The following is a 25,264-nucleotide window of genomic DNA, read 5'->3' on the forward strand; positions in this document are numbered from 1 at the left end:
ACTGGCTGCAAGTGTGATTTAGTTATTGCCAACACCTGTTAGGTGCCACAGGTAAGTTACAGGTGCTGTTAATTACACAAATTAGAGAAGCATCACATGATTTTTCAGACAGTGCCAATACTTTTGTCCACCCTCTTTTTTTATGTTTGGTGTGGAATTATATCCAATTTGGCTTTAGGACAATTCTTTTTGTGTTTTTTAATTTAAGACATTAGGCTGAGGGTGCTAATACTTTTGTCTGGCCCATTTTTGGAGTTTCGTGTGAAATGATCAATGTTTTACTTTTTGCTTCATTCTCTTATGTGTTTTTTCATTTAAGACAAATTAAATGAAGATAATAATACCAAAGAATTTGTGTTTGCAATCATTTTCAGGAAGAAACTGAGTATTATCTGACAAAATTGCAAGGGTGTCAATACTTTTGGCCACAACTGTATAATACTACTGCAAAAATAAGATTTTTCCGATTTAAAGTTACAGTGCAATGCGTGCTTCAATCTATTGTTGTCACTCTTGCACCGTCTATTTGCACATTTATGTCTATCTGTGTGTTCCTGGAACCTAGTATGATCTGAAGTCACCTTAAATCCCCTGTGCACAATGTACAGACATTAAATTTTCTTGTCTTTGAGACAAAGATTGTGCATGTAGGCAGGTTCACAATGCCACCCAAATGTTGTAAGTACTTTAAATTGGTAGAAGAACAAGATTCCGTTACATATTTGTATGCCAGCTTTTTATAAGTATTCTTCCATTCCTAAATAACGGCGCATTGAATTTAATATTACATGTATAGATATGACTGTTAATATCTTTTATAAAATATACATAAAATGGTCATACATTAGCAGTTTATAGCAGAAGATGTTGTGAATTCTCTTGATCGGAGTTCTGAGCCGAAACTCCCTCTGCTCCCTCTGGTGGTTACTGAGATTAGTGGAGCTGGCAAGGTGGACGGAAGATCCCCACCTGACGATGATAATTGGAAACCTGGGATTACTAGCTGGGTGCATATAATTGAGCTGGCTGCTCTTTGAGGTTGCTGGTGATTTCCTCCCTGTGCATTTGGAGTTCTTTTGTCCCCTGCCTGATCTGCATTGTTCAGCTAAGTGATTCTTTTGCTAATCCTTTGCATCTAATCTGGTTTTGCCTTTTTTTTGCTTTCTGCTTTGTTGCCAGGATTCAGCGTGCTCCCTGCTGAGGGCAGCGCTGGGCCCTGCTTCATATGTTGCAGCTTGTTCAGTCCCCTGTCATGTTAGTATCTTTTTGCTTTGCTTCCAGTTCATACCAGAGTGCTGATCTAGCGGGGGTGAGGTCATGTGACCTCAGGTTTTTTGTATATCAGAAGTGTTGGACTTTTTTAGGGTTTTGTGTGTGATTGCAGACAGTATCTTTTCTGTCCTGTCCTGTCTAGACAGCTTGCCCCCCCCCCCCCGTTTGCTCAGTCTGTTCTCTGCCTGTGTTTGTGTCTCATCTTGTCTCACCGACAATATATGTTTGGGGGCTGTCTATTCCTTTGGGGATCTGCTCCAGGGCAGTTTAGATTTCACCTTTCTGTCTTTAGGCTTAGATAGTTCTCCGGCTGTGACGAAGTGTCTAGGGCATCGTAGGAACGCTCCATGGCTACTGCTAGTTATGTGGATAGGATCACGGGCCTGCAATCCGCTTAGTTACCAACCTCTCTGGTTCTCTGGTGGTTTAGCCTGTTCCTGCCATCCTCCTCAGTGACCCATTCATAACAGAATCACCAGCCTAACCGCAGACTCTAGGGTACTCAAAAGAAGTTAAGAATTGTAAAAAAAATTTTTAATATAGAGATGAGCGACTTTGCCTTTTTTAGGGTCAAGTCGGGTTTCATGAAACCCGACTTTCGCAAAAGTCGGGTTGAACGAAAACGGCCGACTATAGGGAAAAGTCGGAGGTCCAACTGAAACACGAAACTGTCATGATCTCAGTGCGGGTTTGACTCGCACACGTGGGGTTAATGTTTGGAACCAGTGCTGATGACTGGCATTTCTGGGGTTAAAGGTTGTGATCCCGATGCAGTCTTACCTGCACACCTGGGGCTATGATTGCGGCCTCTCCCTGGTTCTGGGGGAGGCTTCTTATAGCCTCAGGACGCTCCCATCCCTGTCAGTTATACTCTTGCCCTTGGCATTGTGTGGTGACCCCTGAGTGTGTTAGTGCTGTGTTCTGGTTACTTGATTCTCTGTATATGACTCGGTCTGTTCCCTGGATATCGCTTTGGATTCTGCCTGGTACCTCCTATGTCTGTTTGGTCTTGATCTCTGCTTGACCCTGATTATCCGCTCTGTCTCATCCCTGGTACTGTACTGTGATCCTTTGTATGACCTTTGGCTTTGTCTGACCTCCCGTCTGTTTGTCCCTCCTGTACTTCATTTGCCCATACTGTTGTGACCTCCATTTTGCCTGACTCTGAGTTGTTGTATGGTGTACTGTCATATCTGAAAGCAGGACGCTAAGCTACGCCCCCTTGCAGTCACATGACCATAGGTCCCGTTCAAGCTTGTTCATTTTCAGTGTCCGCAGGTCCCGTGCCTCTTTACTTTCCAGCGCTGACTGGACCCTGACACTAATAGTTGAAGCACGCCCGGTCACATCTGCTGCCCTGCTCCCCAGGTAAGTCTTAGCACTGCTTCTGTACTCAGGACACGCGCACTGGCTCTATGAGCAAGTGTAGTGCGGTGTCTCTGACAGAAACCCAATGCAAGTCAATGGGGAAGCAAAGTCGGCAGGGAGTGGGAGTGGCTTTAGGACAATTCTTTTTGTGTTTATTCATTTAAGACAAATTAAATGAAGATAATAATACCAAAGAATTTGTGTTTGCAATCATTTTCAGGAAGAAGCTGAGTATTATCTGACAGAATTGCAGGGGTGTCAATACTTTTGGCCACAACTGTGTATATATGGGGGAACTGGGTCAACCATACCATATATATCGGAGAACTGGGCCTATCATATTATATATATGGGGTATACTGGGGCCATCATACTATATGTATGGGGTGAACTGGGGCCATCATACTATATATATGGGGAACTGGGGCCATCATACTTTATATATGGGGGAATTGGGGCCATCTTACTATATTTAGGGGAACTGGGGCATCATACTATATATGGGGGGAACTGGGGCCATCATACTATATATATGGGGGAATTGGGGCCATCTTACTATATATACGGTAACTGGGGCCATCCTACTATATATATGGGGGGGAACTGTGACCAACATACTAAGCAACAAAAGGTCATTGCTAAAGAAGGTGGCTTTTCACAGGGTGCTGTATCCAAGCATATTAATGGAAAGTTGAATGGAAGGAAAAAGTGTGGTAGAAAAAGGTGCACAAGCAACTGAGATAACCACAGCCTTGAAAGGATTGTTAAGAAAAGGCCATTTAAAAGTTTGGGGGGAGATTCACAAGGAGTGGACTGCTGTGGACACAGAGACGTATCCAGGATATGGGCTACAAGTGTCTCATTCCTTGTGTCAAGCCACTCATGAACAATAGACAAGACGAGAAGCGCCTTCCCTGGGCCAAGGAGAAAAAGAACTGGACTGTTGCTCAGTGGTCCAAGGTGTTGATTTCACATGAAAGTAAATTTTGCATTTCATTTGAAAATCAAGGTCCCAGAGTCTGGAGGAAGAGTGGAGAGGCACACAATCCAAACTGCTTGAGGTCCAGTGTGAAGTTTCCACAATCAGTGATGTTTTGGGGAGCCATGCCGCCAGCTGGTGTAGGTCCACTTCATGCATCCCTGTGCCGACAAGGTTTTGGAGATGGAAATTTCATTCTCCAGCATAACTTGGCACCTGTCTACACTGCCAAAAGTACCAATACCTGGTTTAAAAACAACAGTATCACTGTGCTTGAATGGCCAGCAAACTCGCCTGACCTTAAACCCATAGAGAATCTAAAGGGTATTGTCAAGTGAAAGATGAGAGACACCAGGCCCAACAATTCAGATGCAAAAGGAGCCCTGACCAAGTATTGAGTGCATTTAGTGAACATACATTTTAGTAGGCCAACATTTTGGATTTTAAGATAATTTTTCAAGCTGGTGTTATAAAGTGTTCTAATTTACTGAGATAATGACTTTTGGGTTTTAATTGGCTGTAAGCCATAATCATCAACATTAACAGAAACAAACACTTGACATAGATTACTCTGTTTGTAATGACTCTATATAATATGTGTTTCACTGAAATTAATTAACCTTTTGATGATATTCTAATTTTGTGAGAAGCAACTATATATAGGGGTGTCGCGACTAGCGACCGCGTTCGCGGCCGAGCCGGCACCTCCACGTCGACCGACCACGCCGACGTGGGGCGAGCATCCCAGGTGGGAACGGAATGTGGATCCACTGGACCACAGGGGGACCCTGGCATACCCAGACGAGGGAAGAGTAGAGACCGGGGTCTGTGGCAGCTGAGCATGTGGACGAGGAGGCAGAACGACACCGCACAACTTCAGGTATAGACAAAGTTTACTTGAACAAGACATGGTACAGAAACAAAATAGTTATGCAAGGCTCTCGATTCTGCACATCAGGGAAGGGTACACGTCTCAGGATAACAGACGAAGGCAGGAGGACATCACGGGTTGATGCAGTCCAGGGTTGTCTGGCACGGGCATACTAGGGCGGCCTCTTCCTCAGGCCCCAGGCATAGCACAGGCTCAGCAGGAGAACATCAGACACCAACCTCAGACTGACTTCAGACAATGGCAGGGGTCATCATGGGTTGATGCAGTCCAGGGTCATCTGGCACGGGCATATCAGGACGGCCTCTTTCTCAGGCCTCAGGCATAGCACTGGCTCAGCAGGAGAACATCAGACACATACCCAGGACAGATGTCAGACGATGGCAGGAGTCATCATGGGTTGATGCAGTCCAGGATCCTCTGGCACGGGCATACTAGGATGGCCTCTCTCTCAGGCCTCAGGCATAGCACAGGCTCAGCAGGAGAACATCAAACACCGATCCGAGAAGGACGTCATCACTGGGTGGACCTCAGATAATTGGCGGAACATCGGGACACGGGCAGAACATCAGGAACACGGACTGGACATCAGGAACACGGACATCAGGCCACCAGGAACACGGACATCAGGCCACCAGGAACACGGACATCAGGCCACCAGGAACACGGACATCAGGCCACCAAGAACACGGACATCAGGCCACCAGGAACACGGACATCAGGCCACCAGGAACACGGACATCAGGCCACCAGGAACACGGACATCAGGCCACCAGGAACACGGACATCAGGACACCAGGAACACGGACATCAGGACACGAGGAACACGGACATCAGGACACCAGGAACACGGACATCAGGACACCAGGAACACGGACATCAGGACACCAGGAACATGGACTGGACATCAGGACACAGGCAGGGCATCAGGACTCGGATCTTAGATAGAGCATCAGCACACTGGCATCGGACTCCAGACATCTGGCAGCGACCGACAGGATCCGGACATCAGGCTGCGGGCATCAGCTACGGACATCAGGCCGCAGTCATCAGGCTCCGGACCACTGGCAGCGATCGGCAGGCTCCGGACATCGGGCAGAGAAGCATAGGATCCGGACATCTGGCAGAGGACATCAGGCACAGCACATCTGGAAGGGGTCGTCAGACACCGGACATCAGGCCGTGGTCATCAGGCTCCGGTCATCTGGCAGAGACCTAGAAAGGAACCCCAGCGGTCTGGTGCAATCCCTGCCGGGTTGGACTGGAACTGGCAGGGAATTGCACTGAATCCCCAGCTGAGCACAGAGTGGCAGAAACCCAGCGGACACACCGGACTCCTACTTCCTAGATGAACCCAGGTTAAATCACAGCAAGTCAGGTAGCATAGAGTCACAGTCACTGGGCACAGGGTTCAAGACATGAAGGGACCTCAGGAACATCCCACAGAGGACATAGTTCAGACAGGGTCAGGTAAAGGAGCTGGTCCAGAATTCAGGGAACAAGACACAACATAGACGGGCCTGGATATGCAGCCTCCAGGAAGGGCGATCTTGGTATTACTGCCCCCAGAGCAGGCAAAGAAACAAGACACAATTCAGACAGAGTCAGGTGCAGGAACAAATTCAGGATCCAGGATTCAGGGAACAAGACACAGGTGCAAGGCAAGACTCCACACAAACACAGGGACCAAGATATTCTGCCTTCTGGGAGGGCGGACAAGGGCCAGGATATTCTGCCTCCTGGGAAGGCGGACAGGGCCGAGGGCCAGGATATTCTGCCTCCTGGCAGGTGGCAAAACACAGTTCACATGGGGACAAAGAGCACCAGCTCCCCCAGAACTGATCACAATCAGAGCAGGAGCTGAACACACATACTCACATCGCTAGGTTCAGGAACTCAATGCGAAGCTCTGGCGATGCCCCAAAGGGGGAGGGAACTTTATATAGCAGCTGCCTCACAGTGATAGGCTGGAGCAGCAATTGTAGCACACACCCATTCCTCATAAAAGCAGGGGAGGTGTGGCCGCGCGCACCCTAAGCAAGGCCAAACAAATCAGCATTGCAGAGGACACCTGGCGAGAGCTGCAAGCCTGAACATACGTGGTAAGCCATACACAATGTAGAGGACCTATTAACCCACCGATAGCTTTCCACAGCAGCAGCCAGGGACCGCACCAGCGGGTGGTCTTGCAAAGCAGCTGAGCCACGCACGCATGTACGGCTACGCAGCGGGGCAGGGACCTGAGCAGCATCCATAACGGTAACAGGCAACAGTATCCCTGCTAGTTAGGAGGAGAGGAGCAAAGGGTTAATGCAGACATGCAGAGTAACGCCGGGGAAGCAAAGTACAAACACACCGGCGTTACAAGGAGGAACTGGGGCGATCATAATTTATATATGGGGAGAACTGGGGCTATGATACTATATATATGGGGAGAACTGGGGCCATCCTACTAGATATACGGAGGAACTAGGGCTATCCTACTATATATATGGGGAACTGGGGCCATCCTACTATATATATGGGGGAACTGGAGCCATCATACTATACATATGGTGGGAACAGGGACTCTATGAATGTAGTAATCTAGATTCTGAAACCATATCTATGCTGTAAACTTGGTTCTGTTCCCGTATCTATATACCAGACCTAGTTGGTTCTGGTCTGATATCTCTGTAGCAAGTGTGATAAAACACTCCGGGATCGGCTTTGCTGGGGTCAAAGGTCACGTGCGTTCAGCATGAAACTCAGGCGCAGAGTCGGGGTCCGGGTATAACTGACACTGGGTCAGGTTTATTAACGGTGAAAGCAATGCATAAAGAAAAAAAACATAAAACAAATCCTTGCCTGTCCGGCACTAACTAAACAATGGACAACCTAACTACCAACAGGCGGGCTTCTCCCGTCCAGCCAAACCACAGTTGCAGTGGGCACTGCTTTCACTCACGTGTGTCTCTCACACAGACAGGCTCTCTGTGTTCCCAGGCTGAGACACTCACACAACCACCTGGCATCCTTTTATATCCACCTCCCATTATTCATTAGCAAGCAGGTGCGATACTAACCAGACTAGGCCACATAGGAAAGGAATCTGGGCGAGATATACCTGCCCTCATCCACTATTCCCACATGATTATCACATAAGCTTGATTCTGCTCCCTTATCTCTGTAGTAAGCTCAGTTCTTCCACCATAGCTCTAGTAAGCTCAGTTCTGCTCCCATATCTCTCTAGTAAGCTTGGTTCTGCTCCCATTATCTCTCTAGTAAGCTTGGTTCTCGTACTCTATCGATGTAGTAATCTAGATTCAGGGACCATATATATGCTGTATGCTTGGTTCTGTTCCCGTATCTATGTAGTAGACCTAGTAAGCTCCGTTCTGCTCCCTTATCTCTGTAGTAAGCTTGGCTCTGCTCCCTTATCTCTGTTGTAAGTGTGGCACCACAGGAGTCCGGTAGCCACAAGGGCATTGCCTTCCTCACAGGGGATAATGTCAGGCCTGAAGCAAGGAGGGATCCCCTGGCCAGGTATACACAGCATGCAACACAGATCCTGCTCTAGGCCAGCAGGGGGAACTCTGAACCTGACTTGAGGGGAGCTGCTCTATCTGGTCAGGAGGAGGAAGTTAGTTAGAGTTTCAGTCAGTCAGTGCTGGGAACTGGACGAGTGAGAAGCTTGTCCCCAGACTAGAGTGCATTCTGAGTCAGAGAGGAAGATAAAAGTATAGGGAAGCTTGGGAAGAGGAGTTGTGACAACGCTCATCCCAGAGCTCAGTGCTAGAACTGGACAACAGAGTCTATAGCTGCAGAGCACTACAGTCTCATCAGCTAAATCCGGAGGACAGATTGCAGGTCTTCTGGCCCCTATCACACACCTGAAGGCACAGCAGCAGGATAGAGCCCGGAGATGCCACGAGGAGCGACTCCTGTGAAAAGCTCAAGCTGCCTGTCATGCGAGTAACGTTTTCTAAAAGACAGTGAGAGGAACAGAGGACTGAGCTGAGCTTTAGGCAGCAAGGACCTCAAATAGAGCAGCGCAGTAAGGAGGCCTCCAAGCCACCTGGCTGAGTGGATCCTAAGTTGCTTCGGGCTGCCTGGACCTTCATTGACACCTGTAACCAGTGCTCCCATCGGCACCTCTATAAATTCAGTAAAGGTAAAGGAAATACAACCCTGATGTGTCCTCAGATTTGTTTGCTATACCATCTGCCCTGCACTACAACCACCATCATCTCATCACTTACACATACAATTACCCTGGGGCCTAGCTCTACCTGTGGAGAGCTGTAACAACTCTACTGCATCACCATCAGCCCCATCGGACTCTGAAGCCGGGTCGGCTAACACCTTATTTGCCGAATACCACAGGTAGCATCATGAACGAATTTCCTTTTAAATCATCCACTATAAACTTTATTGAACATTTTCATTGGATGCCCAGGGCCACGGACCAGGTCACCGCTATCGTGACACTTCCCCTTTAAGAACTGCCTGGTACCGAGTTCCCCACGGCCCTGGTGGGCGCTCCATAAGCTCAGTTCTGGACTGATATCTCTGTAGTAAGCTGGGTTCTGGTCTGATATCACTGTAGCAAGCTCAGTTCTGCTCCCTTAACTCTGTAGTAAGCTCGGTTCCTCCCCCATATCTCTCTAGTAAGCTTGGTTCTGCTCCCATATCTCGGTAATAAGCTCGGGTCTGCTTCCATATGTCTGTAGTAAGCTCGGTTCTGCTCCCATATCTCTGTAGTAAGCTCGGCTCTGCTCCCATAGCTCTGTAGTAAGCTTGTTTCTGCTCCCACAGATCCTTAGTAAGGTTTGTTATGTTCCCATATCACTCTAGTAAGCTTGGTTCTGCTCCCATATCTCTCTAGTAAGCTCGGTTCTGCTTCCATATCTCTCTAGTAAGCTCAGTTCTGCTTCCATAGCTCTTTTGTAAACTTGGTTCTGTTCTCATAGCTCTGTAGTAATCTCGGTTCTGCTTCCATAGCTCTGTTGCAAGCTTGGTTCTGCTCCCTTATTTTTGTAGTAAGCTTGATTCTGCTCCCATAGAGCTGTAGTAAGCTTGGTGCTGTTCCCATATCACTCTAGTAAGCTCGGTTCTGCTCCCATATCTCTCTAGTAAGCTCTGTTCTGCGCCCATAGCTCTGTAGTAAGCTCAGTCCCACTCCTATATCTCTGTAGTAAGCTCGGTTCTGCTCCCATAGCTCTGTAGTAAGTTCGGTACTGCTCCCATAGCTCTGTAGTAAGCTCGGTTCTGCTCCCATATCCCTCTATTAAGCTTGATCCTGCTCCCATAGCTCTGTAATAAGCTCAGTTCTGCTCCTGTGGCGCCCCTGAGGCTCAGTCGCCACAGAGGTACTGCACCTTCTCCTTAGGTGTGGTGCCCCACCATCCAGGTAAGTCGGAGGCTCTTGACCACGCTCCAACACTCGCACCCCACACAATAGAGTAGTTCACCACAACCACATTGCGGCTCTTTGCTTAGAGAGAGGCAGAGCACCTTTGGTGGTTCCCTTCTTGGAACACTAGACGTGCTGGGAGGTGGGTGGAGTTCAGAATATATATATGAGTGGGATGGTTTAGAATGACAAGTCAGTCTGACAGGAGGTCAGTGAGGAAGGAAGCCACTCGGGAGGAGTGGGGATCCCTGGAAGAAGGGATGGAAGAAGAAGTGCTGCAGCTGCCTCAGTGACCTGAGCCAGCTGGCACGGGAAAGGAAAGGAAAGGAAAGGAAAGAAGGAGAAGGACGTTGACCTGAAGCCTGAGCTTCCATAGAAGGGAAAGGACAAGCACGGAATGTAGGAGTAAAAGGGAACACAGAGGACGTGGGTTAGAGGAAGAATCCTGCCTAGAAGTTCTAAGTGCAAGGCCGGGGCCCGGTCCCCGAGGTTGTACGAACGCTAATGGTTCTGCAGCAGACACTGGTGGAGTAGTGGGCTGTAAATGCACTACTCCCATCTACGACTTGAGGGCACAACAGCAATAAGGATAGAGAGCCGGGACTTAGGAGTAGAGAGTCCCCGAAGCAGGCTACAGCTGTGTGCCATGCAAGTAGAGTTCTTGGGAACATCTGTCAGGAGGAACTCCAGTGTAACACGGTAGTGGAGATCTTCACACTTAAAGGTGCTATAGAGGAGACGTTCAGGAAAGGCACATAAGTTGGCAGAGTGTGGAAGGGAGCTTTCCATCTTGCCTGGAGGTTGACTGAGTCCCTGACCCGGAGAACACGGCACAGAAGCGGGCACTACAGACTGTGAGTAAAGCTTTGGAACTACATGCCCTGGTGTCCTCTATTCCTTCCTGCGTCCGTCTGCCTGACACTGCTACATCCCCTGCGCCAGACACTACATCACCTAAGTGTCTCCACATCTATACTGCTCTGGGACAACAGCGCTGCCTGTGGAGGGCTATACCATCATTGCTGCACCACACCATCTGTCCTGGAGGATCTGCATGCAGCGTCGGCTTAACGCCTCCATTGCCGACGCTGGCACGGGAAAGGAAAGAAAAGAAGGAGAAGGACGTTGACCTGAAGCCTGAGCTTCCATAGAAGGGAAAGGACAAGCACGGAACGTAGGAGTAAAAGGGAACACAGAGGACGTGGGTTAGAGGAAGAACCCTGCCTAGAAGTTCTAAGCGAAAGGCCGGCTCCCGGTCCCCGAGGTTGTATGAACGCTAATGGTTCTGCAGCAGACACCAGTGGAGTAGTGGGCTGTAAATGCACTACTCCCATCTAAGACTTGAGGGTGTGGCGCCCCTGAGGCTTCAGTCGCCATAGAGGTACTGCACCTTCTCCTAAGGTGTAGTGCCCCACCATCCAGGTAAGGTGGGAACACCTGACCACGCTCCACACCTGCATTCCACACACAGGATAGTTCAGTGGGGCCACCTAACAGCTTCAGGCTGGGGGTTAGCAGAGCACCCCTCGTGGAACCCTGCTTCGTAACACGAGATGTGCTGGGAGGCGGGTGGAGTGAGATGATATAAAAGAGTGGGAAGAGTGAGAGTTATGGAGGAGTTGGTTGGTTAGTTGGAGAGAGAAGAGAGAAGATGGGTGTCTGAAGGACGTGCTGCAGCAGGTCCCAGTGATCTGGGCTGCTGGCACGAGAAAGACAGAAAAAGAGATTGATAAGATTGATAACCTAACCTTCCATAAGAGAGATAGAACAGATCGGAATGAAGGAGAATAGAAGGACGGTGGGAAGCAGGTTGAAGAAAGATAGAGAACCCTTCCAGTCCAGAGAGCGCAAAGGCCGGGGCCGGTCCCCGAGGTTGATTGGATCTTTATGTCCGGCAACAGACACCGGAGGAGTAGTGATCCGCTAACTCCTTGCTCCCATCATAGACTTGGGACACAACAGCAACTGAATAGAGAGGCGGGACGCAGTGAGGAGTCCCCGAAGCAGGCTACAGCTGTCTGTCATACAAGTAAAGACTAGGAACACCTAGAGAGAGGCATTCCAGGGTAACCAAGTACTGGAGTGCTTCGCACCTAAAGGCGCATTGGACGAGTCGTTCAGTAAGGTACATGTTGGCGGAGTGTGGAAGGGAGAATCCTATCCTGCCTGGAGGTTGGCTGGAGCCCTGACCTGGAGAACACAGTACGGAGGCAGGCAGTGGAGTGAACTGCAAACAGTGAGTAAAGCTTTGGAACCGCATACTCGGGTGTCCTCCAATTATTCCCGCACCACTACACCTGGGTACCAGCCTCCATACCATTCTGCGCCTCTCCTCATCCATTGCACCTACACTGCCCTGGGACTACAGCTCCACCTGTGGGGAGCTACACCATCTTTGCTGCACCACACCATCAGTCCCGGCGGATCTGCATGCAGCGTTGGCTCAACATCTTACTTGCCAAACACCACGGGTGGTGTCACGAACTATTCTAATAAACTTTAACACCATTAACATCACCGCCATTGATATTGGGCGCCCAGGGCCACAGACCGGGTCACCGCTGCTGTGACACATTCCCACCTTGACACCGGCCCGGTACCGAGTACCCCGCTGCCCTGGGTGTGCGAGGGCGACCCAATTTTGGCGTCACGAACAGGATGACGAGACCCAATGCCATCGGGTTCTGTGTGCCTTGGATTTACAACTTTTGAAAATGTGCAGAAGACCAAATTAAATAGACTGTAAAATGGACATTAGAAATGGCCACTGGTGCGGAGAAGAAGGGCGTGAAGAGATGGGAGGTCCTAAGAAAAGACTGCGAAGAGTCTTGGGCCATCCCTGCCTGAATTACTATGTGACCGATGCATGGCCCACCCCCCCGAGGGGTTCGTACACTGGCTTGGTATGGAGGCGCTGGAAGAAGACGCCGCCCCCAGAAGGAGGGGCAGATGAAGCCTCTGGTGAGCAGAAGGGCGGAGCGAGGAGAACGCCAGAATGCCATCATGAAAGCAGATGAGAAGACAGAAGAACAGGGAGGGGAGAAGTCACTCGCCCCTAGTCCGCCTACGCGGAGGTTGCGACCGCTGATTCATCCTCAGCTGCGTCTGCCACCGCCTCACAACAGATATTGTCATTGGGGGAGCCCCGTCCGGAGGAGATACATGAAGGCTCTGGAACAGAATGGAGGACCGGGACCGTGTCTCTGCCTGGATCGGGCGCGGTGGCACCGGCCTCCACCATCAACCCCAGCTGAGACCGGCCTGGTCCCAGCACGGATCCAACTGCGGCCTACTCCACCAGTCACTCCGGGAGTTGCGGCTGCTGCCATCTACCACCAGGAAGCAGAGCCGGAACCGCGGCTGGAAACGCCAGGTATGATCGCTACCCCCGGTCTGACCCTGGTTTTGGGAGCGGAACCCACAGATAGGAACGGGCCCACTGACCTTCGCCGACGATCCCCGGCTGCAGTGCCTATAGGGGAGATGATCAAGTTGTTCCTGGCTGGCGGCCTCGGGCTGCGGCACCATCTCCTGAACTTCCTATGGAACTGGAGGGACCCATATCCCCACAGACAGTAGAAATATCCATGGCCCTTTCCCTGCGCCCCAACAGTCCCTATCCCTCTGTATGGGAGATTGAGTATATGCGGCTAGCAAGTAGCCAACGGGACGAAGATACCACCTCTGAGAACAGTTCCAGTTCAGCTACCAGAACCCCAGGAGGGGACCACAATTGAAATAATTTACTAAATCTTGTTACCCAGGAGGGTTTGTTGCACCAGTTGTGCCTTTGCCTTTTTGTTCATCATGTTGCCCAGTTTTGATTGGCAGCGTTGCTTTTGAAATGGAACTGTGGAGATCATAGACACTGATTAATCCAAAAAGTTTTATTGTAAATAGTTGCACCTCTTTAGGTGCCCTTTCTTGGTTTTACATATAAAGACACTTTGCGAAGATAATGTTTTTGCATGGACACTTTTCGAGGAATGATGTCTACCTCAAGGGACACAGCAAGAAAGCCTGGCTGGGAGCAATGTTCAGCACCTTTGTGTCACGCTGCTGCCGCCGCAGCCTCCTCCGATACCTTCTCTTCTGCCGCAGTCTGCCCACTCTCTGGCGGCCTCCACACCGCGGTCCCGGCTGCCTCGGCCTTCTCCGCGCTCCTCCTTTCCCCGTCTCTCGTTCCCGGCTCCCGCTCCGGCTCGGTCTCCTGTGTCCCGTCAGGCGCGCGCCCCGGTCCAGCTTCCTGTTCCTCGGCGGGCGCGCGCGCACACTGTGGTCTGCAGCACACACGCTCTCTACCCCTCCTGAGGCCACACGCTCTCCTCACCTTGCGCTGGGAGGGGTCATGACCCGGAAGTCCCTGCCACGACTCCCTATATCAGGCCGCCTCTTCCTGCTGGCGGTGCCTGATTATCACTTGTGCCCTGCTAAGTGATTCTGGCCCTTGTCTCTGTGTGCACCCCCGTTGCCTCCCTGCCTGTAGCTTACCTGTCTTCTCCACTGTCCTCTCTCCTAGGATCTGGAAGTCTGAGCTCATGCTCCGGTCTGTCCTGGTCCCCTGGCTGAGTTCTCCAGTTCGTGCCTGCTTCCCTCCGTCTCGCCTGTGTTCCTGACCTGTCCGCCATCTGTATTCCTGTTTCTGGGGAGGTCCACCGCCAGCACCTCTGGCCCCTTGCCAGCTCTCCTGTATTCTCTCTGGGTACCAGCTGCCGTGGTGATAGTTACCCGCGGGGCCTGCCCCAAACACTCCCTGTATAGGGGGTGGTCCACCTGGCCAGCTCGCCCGTGGGAGGTTCGTTGCCACGGTCCAGCGGGTCCACTCCAGGAGATCTACCTAAGTCTCAAATCACAGAATAATCAGGCCATGGATCCCGCTGGTACCCCGACCCAGAAGGAACTTTTGTTCCTCCGAGAAAATCAGGCGAGGATCATGTCATTCCTCAAATCTATGGAGTCCCGTCTTTCCTCTTTGCAAGCCTCCGATCCAGGGACTGCCTCTCAGATCTCCAGCCTCCAGCAGGAGCTTGCCCAGCAGCGCGACACCCAGGCCCACATTCTGAATTACATGGCCTCGGTGGATAAACTCCTACTAGCTCTCCAGACCGCTGCTGCTGCCCCTGTTCAGGCGGCAGTTCATTAGCCAATGCCAGCTGCATTTTGAGTTGACGCCCCTGCAGTATCCTACCGACCGGGCCAAGGTGCCCTTTGTGGTATCCCATTTGGAGGGTGAGACGCTGGCTTGGGTAAATCCCTTGTGGGAACGTGACGACCCGTTAGTCTCCCAGCTTGCGACCTTCTTAGAGACCTTTCGTAGAGTCTTCGATGAGCCCGGTCGCCTGGTCTCGGCCACCGAGTCCTTATTTAACCTCCGCCAGGGTGCTCTCTCTGTGGGGCAGTATGCCATCCAGTTCCGTACAGTGTCCTCCGAGCTTGGATGGAACAACGAGGCTCTAGTGGGGGCTTTTTGGCGCGGCTTGTCGGCTCGAATCAAAGACGAGTTGGCTGGGAGAGACACACCCACGTCTTTGGAGGACCTCATCTCTCTGGCAACGCGAATTGATCTGCGTTTCCAGGAGCGCTCCCGCGAAGCCGCCAGGGAGAGAAGGCCTTCTCGTTTTTCCCCTTCTCCACGCAGTCCTCCTCGCCCACGACCTACCACCGTGGCGTCAGCTTTGGAGCCCATGCAAGTGGACTGACTCAGACCAGCGGAGCTGCGTCGCCAGGAGAGACTTACACATGGTCTTTGTCTCTATTGTGTGCAATGTGTTACCATCTTTTCAGTTAGCCATTAAAAGGTATCAACTACTGAGGACTCTCAATCCTGAATATTTTTCTGTCTCTATTGTGGCAGCGCCTCCCATCTTCTGCGTTCCTGTCCAGTGAGGCTGGGAAACACCTCAGCCTAGGACAGGTAAGAGAGGCCTCCCTAGGTGTCTGTGATACCTCTCTACCCTTGACCCTCTCTGTTTTGTTTGTCCTGGGATCCAAACGTTTTTCTGAGGTGGCCTATATTGACTCAGGGGCTGCAGGGAACTTCATCCAACTCGAGGCGGTAAAAAGATTGCAGATACCTGTCAGGTCCTTGGAGGTTCCCCAGCAGTTAGCTTCAGTCGACCGTGTTCCCCTGCACGAGACCGTCACTTTGGTCACCGAAGAGGTGGAGTTACAGATCAGGGTCCTGCACCGTGAGAAGATAGCCTTCTTCGTGCTGCCGTCACTGTCCCACACCTTGCTTCTGGGTCTTCCATGGTTGAGGATACACACCCGTCTTGGATTGGCGCTCTGGAGACATTCTTCGTTGGAGTCGTTTCTGCCAGACTAAATGTCTTCTTCCGGTACAACCTCTCATGACTTCGCTACCTGCCTTGGGTCCAGCGGATCTGCCCCCGGCCTACTGGGCCTTTGCTGACGTCTTTGACAAAAAGGAGGCAGAGACTCTTCCACCGCACTGGCCATGTGATTGCCCGATCGAGTTTGTTCCAGGTTCAACTCCGCCCCAGGGGCGAATCTATCCTTTGAGTCCGCTCGAATCCCAAGCCATGACTGAGTACGTTCAGGAGAATTTGGCCAGGGGCTTTATCCGGAAGTCATCTTCACCCGCCGGAGCAGGTTTCTTTTTTGTCAAGAAGAAGGATGGGTCCCTTTGCCCGTGTATCGACTATTGGGGTCTTAATGAAATCACTATCAAGAACAAATACCCCCTACCTCTCATCCCCGAGTTATTCGACCGGCTGCGAGGGGTGCAAATCTTTACCAAACTGGATCTCCGTGGAGCCTACAATCTCATCCGTATTCGCTCCGGAGATGAATGGAATACCGCTTTTAACACCAGGGATGGGCACTACGAGTATCTCGTCATGCCATTCGGTTTGTGCAACGCCCCCGCAGTCTTTCAGGAATTTGTAAATGACATTTTCCGAGACCTTCTGTACTCCTGTGTGGTCGTATATCTGGACGATATCCTCGTCTTCTCTCCCGATCTGCCCGCCCACAGGAGAGATGTCCGTCGAGTACTGTTACGCCTAAGGGAGAATTGCCTATATGCTAAGCTGGAGAAATGCACCTTTGAACAGTCCACCCTTCCATTCCTAGGATACGTCATCTCTGACTCAGGCTTATGCATGGACCCGGAGAAAGTATCTGCCGTGCTTAACTGGCCGCATCCCCATGGGGTAAAAGCCATTCAGCGATTTCTTGGCTTCGCAAATTACTACCGGCAGTTCATTCCTCATTTTTCCTCTTTGACTGGTCCTATCTCCTCTTTGATCCGTAAGGGAGCTAATCCGCACGCCTGGTCCCCTGAAGCCGAGAACGCCTTCTTGTCTCTGAAACACGCATTCGCCATGGCACCCGTGCTCCATCGCCCAGAAGCCAATAAAGCTTTCATCCTCGAGGTGGATGCTTCCGCAACTGGGGCCGGAGCAGTTCTGTCTCAAAAATCTCCCTCTGGTAGACTTGTTACGTGCGGTTTCTTTTCCAAGTCCTTCTTCACTTCGGAGCGAAACTATTCCATCGGAGACCGGGAACTGCTTGCCATCAAATTAGCTCTGGAGGAATGGAGGTACTTATTAGAGGGAGCCCTACATCCGTTTACAATCTACACGGACCATAAAAATCTGACTTACCTTCAATCGGCACAGACTCAATCCTCGGCAGGCCAGGTGGTCTCTGTTCTTTGGCCGATTCGATTTTGATCTGCACTTTCGTCCCGGCAACAAGAACCTCAAGGCTGATGCTTTGTCCAGGTCCTTCCTTTCTGCAGATTTGGAGGAGGAACCCACACATATCTCGATCCCTCCAGGCTCATCACGGTGGCACCTCTCTCTCTCGTCTCGCCGCCACGTGGTAAGACTTTCGTGGCAGAGATGGACCGAAGACAGATCCTACACTGGGGGCATGCTTCCAAACTTGCTGGTCATGTCGGCCTTAAAAAAACACTTGTCCTTGTCTCCCGCTACTACTGGTGGCCGACTCTTCCCCTGGATGTCCGAGATTTTGTCGCTTCCTGTCCGTCCTGTGCTAAAACCATGGTGCCTAGGCATTTGCCTTCCGGTATTCTGCATCCGCTTCCAGTTCCATTGTCCCCTTGGCAACACATTGCCATGGATTTCATTACCGATCTACCCAGGTCTGCAGATTGTACCGTCGTCCTTGTGGTGGTAGACAGATTCTCTAAGATGGCACATTTCATCTCTCTCCCCGGGTTACCTTCAGCACGAGACTTGGCAAAAGTTTTCGTTCACCACATCTTCCGTCTCTATGGACTACCCCAACATATTGTTTTTGACAGAGGAGTCCAATTTACCTCTCGATTTTGGAGAGCCCTATGCAAGTCGATGGATGTCACACTTGACTTCTCCTCATCTTACCACCCACAGTCCAATGGTCAAGCGGAGCCGACTAACCAGAATTTGGTGAACTATCTCCGGCACTTTTCTAATGCCCACCAGGACGACTGGTCAGACTTACTCCCGTGGGCAGAGTTCGCCTATAATAACCACGTCAGCGAGTCTTCTGGCAAATCTCCTTTTTTTGTTGTCTACGGGCAGCATCCGGGTGTACCTCTACCGGTTCCCTCTGCCTCGGGTGTACTGGCGGCTGATCTGTCCGGGGATTTCTCCAGGATCTGGCAAAAGACAAAGGCCGCTCTCGAGTTAGCACGCGACAAGGTAAAGAGACACGCAGACAAAAGGCGCCTGGATTCCCTGCCATATCACCCTGGTGCTAAAGTTTGGCTGTCCTCCAAGTTCATTCGTCTCAAGATCCCTTCACATAAACTGGGTCCCCGCTATATTGGACCCTTTGAGGTATTGGCTCGTATTAACGACGTCTCCTACAAACTGCGACTTCCCGCCTCACTTCGCATCCCCAGTGCTTTTCATGTCTCCCTTCTAAAACCGGTCATCCTCAATCGCTTCCAAACCTCTGCCACTCAGTCGCCGCCGCCTGTCTCCGCTGACAATGAGTTTGAGGTTAAAGACATTTTGACCATGAAGAAGCGAAGGGGGAGGACCTTTTTTCTGGTCGATTGGAAGGGCTTTGGTCCTGAGGAGAGGTCCTGGGAGCCTCGGGAGAATATTCGGGCTCCTCGAATTTTGGCTAAGTTTTTTCCACTCTGCGGAGGGGGGCGCGTAGGGAGGGGGGTACTGTCACGCTGCTGCCGCCGCAGCCCCTACCAATACCTTCTCTTCTGCCGGCAGTCTGCCCACTCTCTGGCGGCCTCCACGCCGCGGTCCCAGCTGCCTCGGCCTTCTCCGCGCTCCTCCTTTCCCCGTCTCTTGTTCCCGGCACTCGCTCCTGCCTGGTCTCCTGTGTCCCGTCGGGCGCGCGCCCCGGTTCAGCTTCCTGTTCCTCGGCGGGCGTGCGTGCACACACTGTGGTCAGGAGCACGCGTGCTCTCTACCCCTCCTGAGGCCGCGCGCTCTCCTCACCTTGCGCTGGGAGGGGTCATGACCCGGAAGTCCCTGCCATGACTCCCTATATCAGGCGGCCTCTTCCTGCTGGCGGTGATTCTGGCCCTTGTCTCTGTGTGCACCCCCGTTGCCTCCCTGCCTGTAGCTTACCCGTCTTCTCCACTGTCCTCTCTCCTAGGATCTGGAAGTCTGAGCTCGTGCTCCGGTCTGTCCTGGTCCCCTGGCTGAGTTCTCCAGTTCGTGCCTGCTTCCCTCCGTATCGCCTGTGTTCCTGACCTGTCCGCCATCCGTATTCTTGTTTCTGGGGAGGTCCTCCGCCAGCATCTCTGGCCCCTTGCCAGCTCTCCTGTATTCTCTCTGGGTACCAGCTGCCGTGGTGATAGTTACCCGCGGGCCTGCCCCAAACACTCCCTGTATAGGGGGTGGTCCACCTGGCCAGCTCGCCCGTGGGAGATTCGTTGCCATGGTCCAGCGGGTCCACTCCAGGAGATCTACCTAAGTCTCACATCACACTTTGCAAGAATCTTTGATTGTTTTATGATAACCTATTTGATAATGTTGTGTCTTGTGGAAAGTAAATGTCTTTTATAGAATATTTGATACAGGGAATTAGAAAAGTTTTGAGATAGAATGTGAGAATTGAATAAAGACTGAAGAATTGAAAGTGACAGGTGACAGGCCAAGTACAGATAGTCAGTGTCTTGCATCCAGTAGAAAGAGAGAGAAAGAATAATTGCACTTTGAACTATGAATTGCACTTAAGTAAATTTTTGATACTAAGATAGGAAGTTAAGCTGTTTGTAATGTTTAAGAAATGCAATTAGGAAGATTAGATAAGTATTGTTGAATAGCATTTAAAATTTTTTGTGTGTTCCTGTATTGTACCTTTTGTTGTCTTACAACCCGCGGACGTGCTGTGTTTAACGGGGGGTATGTGGCGCCCCTGAGGCTTCAGTCGCCACAGAGGTACTGCACCTTCTCCTAAGGTGTAGTGCCCCACCATCCAGGTAAGGTGGGAACTCCTGACCTCCACACCTGCATTCCACACACAGGATAGTTCAATGGGGCCACCTAACAGCTTCAGGCTGGGGGTTAGCAGAGCACCCCTCGTGGAACCCTGCTTCATAACACGAGATGTGTTGGGAGGCGGGTGGAGTGAGATGATATAAAAGAGTGGGAAGAGTGAGAGTTAGGGAGGAGTTGGTTGGTTAGTTGGAGAGAGAAGAGAGAAGATGGGTGTCTGAAGGATGTGCTGCAGCAGGTCCCAGTGATCTGGGCTGCTGGTACGAGAAAAACAGAGAAAGAGATTGATAAGATTGATAACCTAACCTTCCATAAGACAGATAGAACAGATTGGAACGAAGGAGAATAGAAGGACAGTGGGAAGCTGGTTGAAGAAAGATAGAGAACCCTTCCAATCCAGAGAGCGCAAAGGCCGGGGCCCGGTCCCCGAGGTTGATTGGATCTTTATGTCCGGCAACAGACACCGGAGGAGTAGTGATCCGCTAACACCTTGCTTCCATCATAGACTTGGGACACTGTTATGAATGAGTCACCGTAGGAGGCAAAAATAGAAATGCTAGCTAAGTCCAGAAAACCAGAGAAGTTGGCAGCTATCGGATTGCAGACCCCTGAACCTATCAACACAACTAGCAGTAGCCGTGGGGGGTTCCTACGATGCCCTAGACCCCACGATCACAGCCGGAGGACTATAAAGCCTAAAGACAGAAAGGGAAATCTAAACTGCCCCAGAGCAGACCCCAAAGCATAAAGCAGCCCCCAACATATAATGACGGTGAAGCAAGAAGAAAGAACACTAAGGCTGTGTGCACACAATGCGTTTTTTTAAGCGTTTCTGCAGCGTTTGAGCCGGCTCAGACGCTGCAGAAATGCTTAAAAGATGCATCAAATTAATTAGCATGCGTTTTTGGCTTTTTGTGCCAATGCATGCGTTTTTAACCGCTCAGGAATCGCTTAGCGGCTAAAAACGCAGCATGCTCATTAATTTCCGCATTGCTGAGCATTTTTAGCCATCCCCAATGATCCCAGAAATTGCGTGTCAAAAAAACGCGTCAAAAACGCGTCAAAAATCGCGCAAAAAACGCGCGGAAAAAGACGCGCGATTTCTGGGAAGGGGATCCTTTTCCTGAGCGTTTAAAAATGCTAGCGTGGGCACATAGCCTAACACAGACAGAAAGATAGACTGAGTAAAGACGGGGCCCAAGCTAACTAGATAGGAAAGGACAGGAAGGCTGCTGTCTGCAATCCGTGAAAAACCCTATGAAAATAAGAGCCAACAAACTGACAGTGAAAAAGGCCCTGAAGACGCTAGGCTTCAAAAAGCTATGTCAGTACTCAGGAATATTCTGAAGACAGAGCAACCGGCAAAAGGAGATTCAGCTCACCCCAGCAGGGAATGGCAGAATCCAGAAAAGCAAGGCAAACAAAAACAAACACAAATGCTAACAGGCAAAGCAGAAAACTTAGCTTTAGAGGAGCAGGAATCAGACTGGTCTCCTAGAAGTCCACAGAGAAATCACCCGCAGGGCAGAAGGGCGTCGGCAGCCTTATATCCAGTCCTTGACTCCACTCAGCCAGTCATCATCATCAGGCTCAGGTGCCTGATAATCAGACTCATTACCTTCCTTTACCAGAATAGGGAGTTCACCAGACCTCAGTGACGAAGGGGAAAATGAACTCACAACAGGACACAACAGCAACTGAATAGAGAGCCAGGACGCAGTGAGGAGTCCCCGAAGCAGGCTACAGCTGTCTGTCATACAAGCAAAGACTAGGAACGCCTAGAGAGAGGCATTCCAGGGTAACTAAGTACTGGAGTGCTTCGCACCTAAAGGCGCATTGGAGGAGTCATTCAGTAAGGTACGTGTTGGCGGAGTGTGGAAGGGAGAATCCTATCCTGCCTGGAGGTTGGCTGGAGCCCTGACCTGGAGAACACAGTACGGAGGCAGGCAGTGGAGTGAACTGCAAACAGTGAGTAAAGCTTTGGAACCACATACTCGGGTGTCCTCCAGTTATTCCCGCACCACTACACCTGGGTACCAGCCTCCATACCATTCTGCGCCTCTCCTCATCCATTGCACCTACACTGCCCTGGGACTACAGCTCCACCTGTGGGGAGCTACACCATCTTTGCTGCACCACACCATCAGTCCCAGCGGATCTGCATGCAGCGTTGGCTCAACATCTTACTTGCCAAACACCACGGGTGGCGTCACGAACTATTCTAATAAACTTTAACACCATTAACATCACCGCCATTGATATTGGGCGCCCAGGGCCACGGACCGGGTCACCGCTGATGTGACACATTCCCACCTTGACACCGGCCCGGTACCGAGTACCCCGCTGCCCTTGGTGTGCGAGGGCGACCAAAGGGCACAACAGCAATACAGATAGAGAGCCGGGACTTAGGAGTAGAGAGTCCACGAAGCAGGCTACAGCTGTCTGCCGTGCAAGTAGAGTTCTTGGGAACATCTGTCAGGAGGAACTCCAGTGTAACACGGTACTGGAGATCTTCACACTTAAAGGCGCTTTAGAGGAGACCTTCAAGAAAGGCACATAAGTTGGCGGAGTGTAGAAGGGAGCTTTCCATCTTGCCTGGAGGTTGACTGAGTCCCTGACCCGAAGGACACGGCACAGAAGCGGGCACTACAGACTGTGAGTAAAGCTTTGGAAGTACATGCCCTGGTGTCCTCCATTCCTTCCTGCGTCCGTCTGCCTGACACTGCTACATCCCCTGCGCCAGACAATACATCACCTAAGTGTCTCCACATCTACACCGCCCTGGGACAACAGCCCTGCCTGTGGAGGGCTATACCATCATTGCTGCACCACGCCATCTGTCCTGGAGGATCTGCATGCAGTGTCGGCTTAACACCTCCCTTGCCGAACACCACAGGTGGCGTCACGAACTATTCATCTAACTAAATTTCACTATTCACATCTTCCTATTACTTGGGCGACCAGGGCCACGGTCTGGGTCACCACTGCTGTGACACGTCCCACTGACACCGGCCCGGTACCGAGTACCCCACGGCCATGGGACGGCGACCCACTCCCATATCTCTCTAGTAAGCTTGATTCTGCTCCCATAGCTCTGTAGTAGTCTCGGTTCTGCTCCTATAGCTCTGTATTAAGCTTGGTTCTGCTCCCTTATCTTTGTAGTAAGATCGGTTTTGCTCCCATATCTCAGTTCCCTTATCTACGTAGTAATAACATAGTAACATAGTTTTGAAGGCTGAAGGAAGAACTTATGTCCATCTAGTTCAGCCTATTTTTAGTGCAGCTGTTCTGCATTGTTGATCCTGGGGAAGGCAAAAAACCCACAGAGTAGAAGCCAATTTTCTCCATAGGGAAAAAATTCCTTCCCCTAAGCTGGGTCAATCATCTACCTATAATATTATGTTATTCATAACCTTGTATACTGTTACTCACAAGAAAAGCATCCATTCCTTTCTTAAATTCATTCAATGAGTTGGCCATCACCACTTCCTCAGGAAGAGAATTCCAGAGCCTCACTGCTCTTACCGTGAAGAACCCTCTTCTATGCTGGTGCAGAAATTGTCTTTCCTCCAAACGAAGAGAATGCCCCCTTGTTCTTGTCACAGTCCTTAGTACAAACAGTTCATTGGAGAGATCTCTGTATTGCCCTCTGATATACTTGTACATATATATTAGGTCTTCCCTAAGTCTTCTCTTTTCTAGAGTAAATAGACCTAATTTTGATAACCTTTCTGGGTATTGTAGTGAACCAACTCCATTTATCATTTTAGTAGCCCGCCTTTGAACCCTTTCTAGTTCAGTAATGTCTTTCTTGAGCACCGACGTCCAAAATAGCACACAATACTCCAAGTGTGGTCTGACGAGTGATTTGTACAGAGGGAGAATTATGTTTTCATCTCGTGTCCCCAGACCTCTTCTAATGCATCCCATGACCCTATTTGCTTTGCTGGCAGCTGCCTGACACTGGGCACTCCAATTTAGCTTCTTATTGACTAAGATGCCTAAGTCTTTTTCCATGTCTGATTTCCCCAGCAGTTTTCCATTTAGTAAGTAATTATAGCATCTGTTTCTCCTTCCCATGTGCATAACCTTACACTTATCTGTGTTAAACCTCATTTGCCATTTTTCAGCTCAATTCTCCAATTTACTCAAATCTGTCTGTAGTTGCAAACTGTCCTCCTTTGTGTTAACTACCTTCCATAGTTTTGTATCATCTGCAAATACTGATATTTTACTGTGTAAGCCATCCACTAGATCATTAATAAATATATTAAATAGTAGGGGGCCCAATACAGAACCCTGTGGTACCCCACTAGTAACCCTGGCCCAATCTGAGTATGCCCCATTAATAACCACTCTTTGTTTTCTATCACTAAGCCAGCCAGCTTAATCTTGGTTCCATTTGTGTCTGTGTAGTCAGCTTTCTTATAATAATATTGCTTATTATAATATGTATTCGCTGTGTAGTGGTGATGGTAGTGGACATTGTGTAGCCATATTTTAAAGTAGCATATTGATAATATTGGTCTTTGCATTGTGTATTTTTGGTTAGCAACATTGGTATACTATAATTATGTATGTATAGATGATATTTTAAATGGCTTAGGGGAGTTATATGGGGAAATATGCACTTTGGGGCTTGGGCCCCTGATCTTATAGGACTCTAGCAATGCTCCTGGTTTATAGTATGAGGTGTGTATGTGGTGTGTATATAGTATGGTGTGTGTGTGTATATAATATGCTATGCATTATTTTTCAACTGGCTAAAATGGTACCGAACCCCTTTTTTCTTTTATATAATACTAGCTGAAGAGCCCGGCGCTGCCCGGGCATAGTAACTAACTGTGGTTAGTTATAGCAAATTATAATTATCCTCCATCCAATAGTCCTGTGCCCATACACCCATCATACATATCCACGAT

The sequence above is a fragment of the Dendrobates tinctorius genome, unplaced genomic scaffold (assembly GCF_039654945.1).
Source record: "Dendrobates tinctorius isolate UK_male_01 unplaced genomic scaffold, ASM3965494v1 ptg000486l, whole genome shotgun sequence".
NCBI classification, from domain to species: Eukaryota; Metazoa; Chordata; class Amphibia; order Anura; family Dendrobatidae; genus Dendrobates; species Dendrobates tinctorius.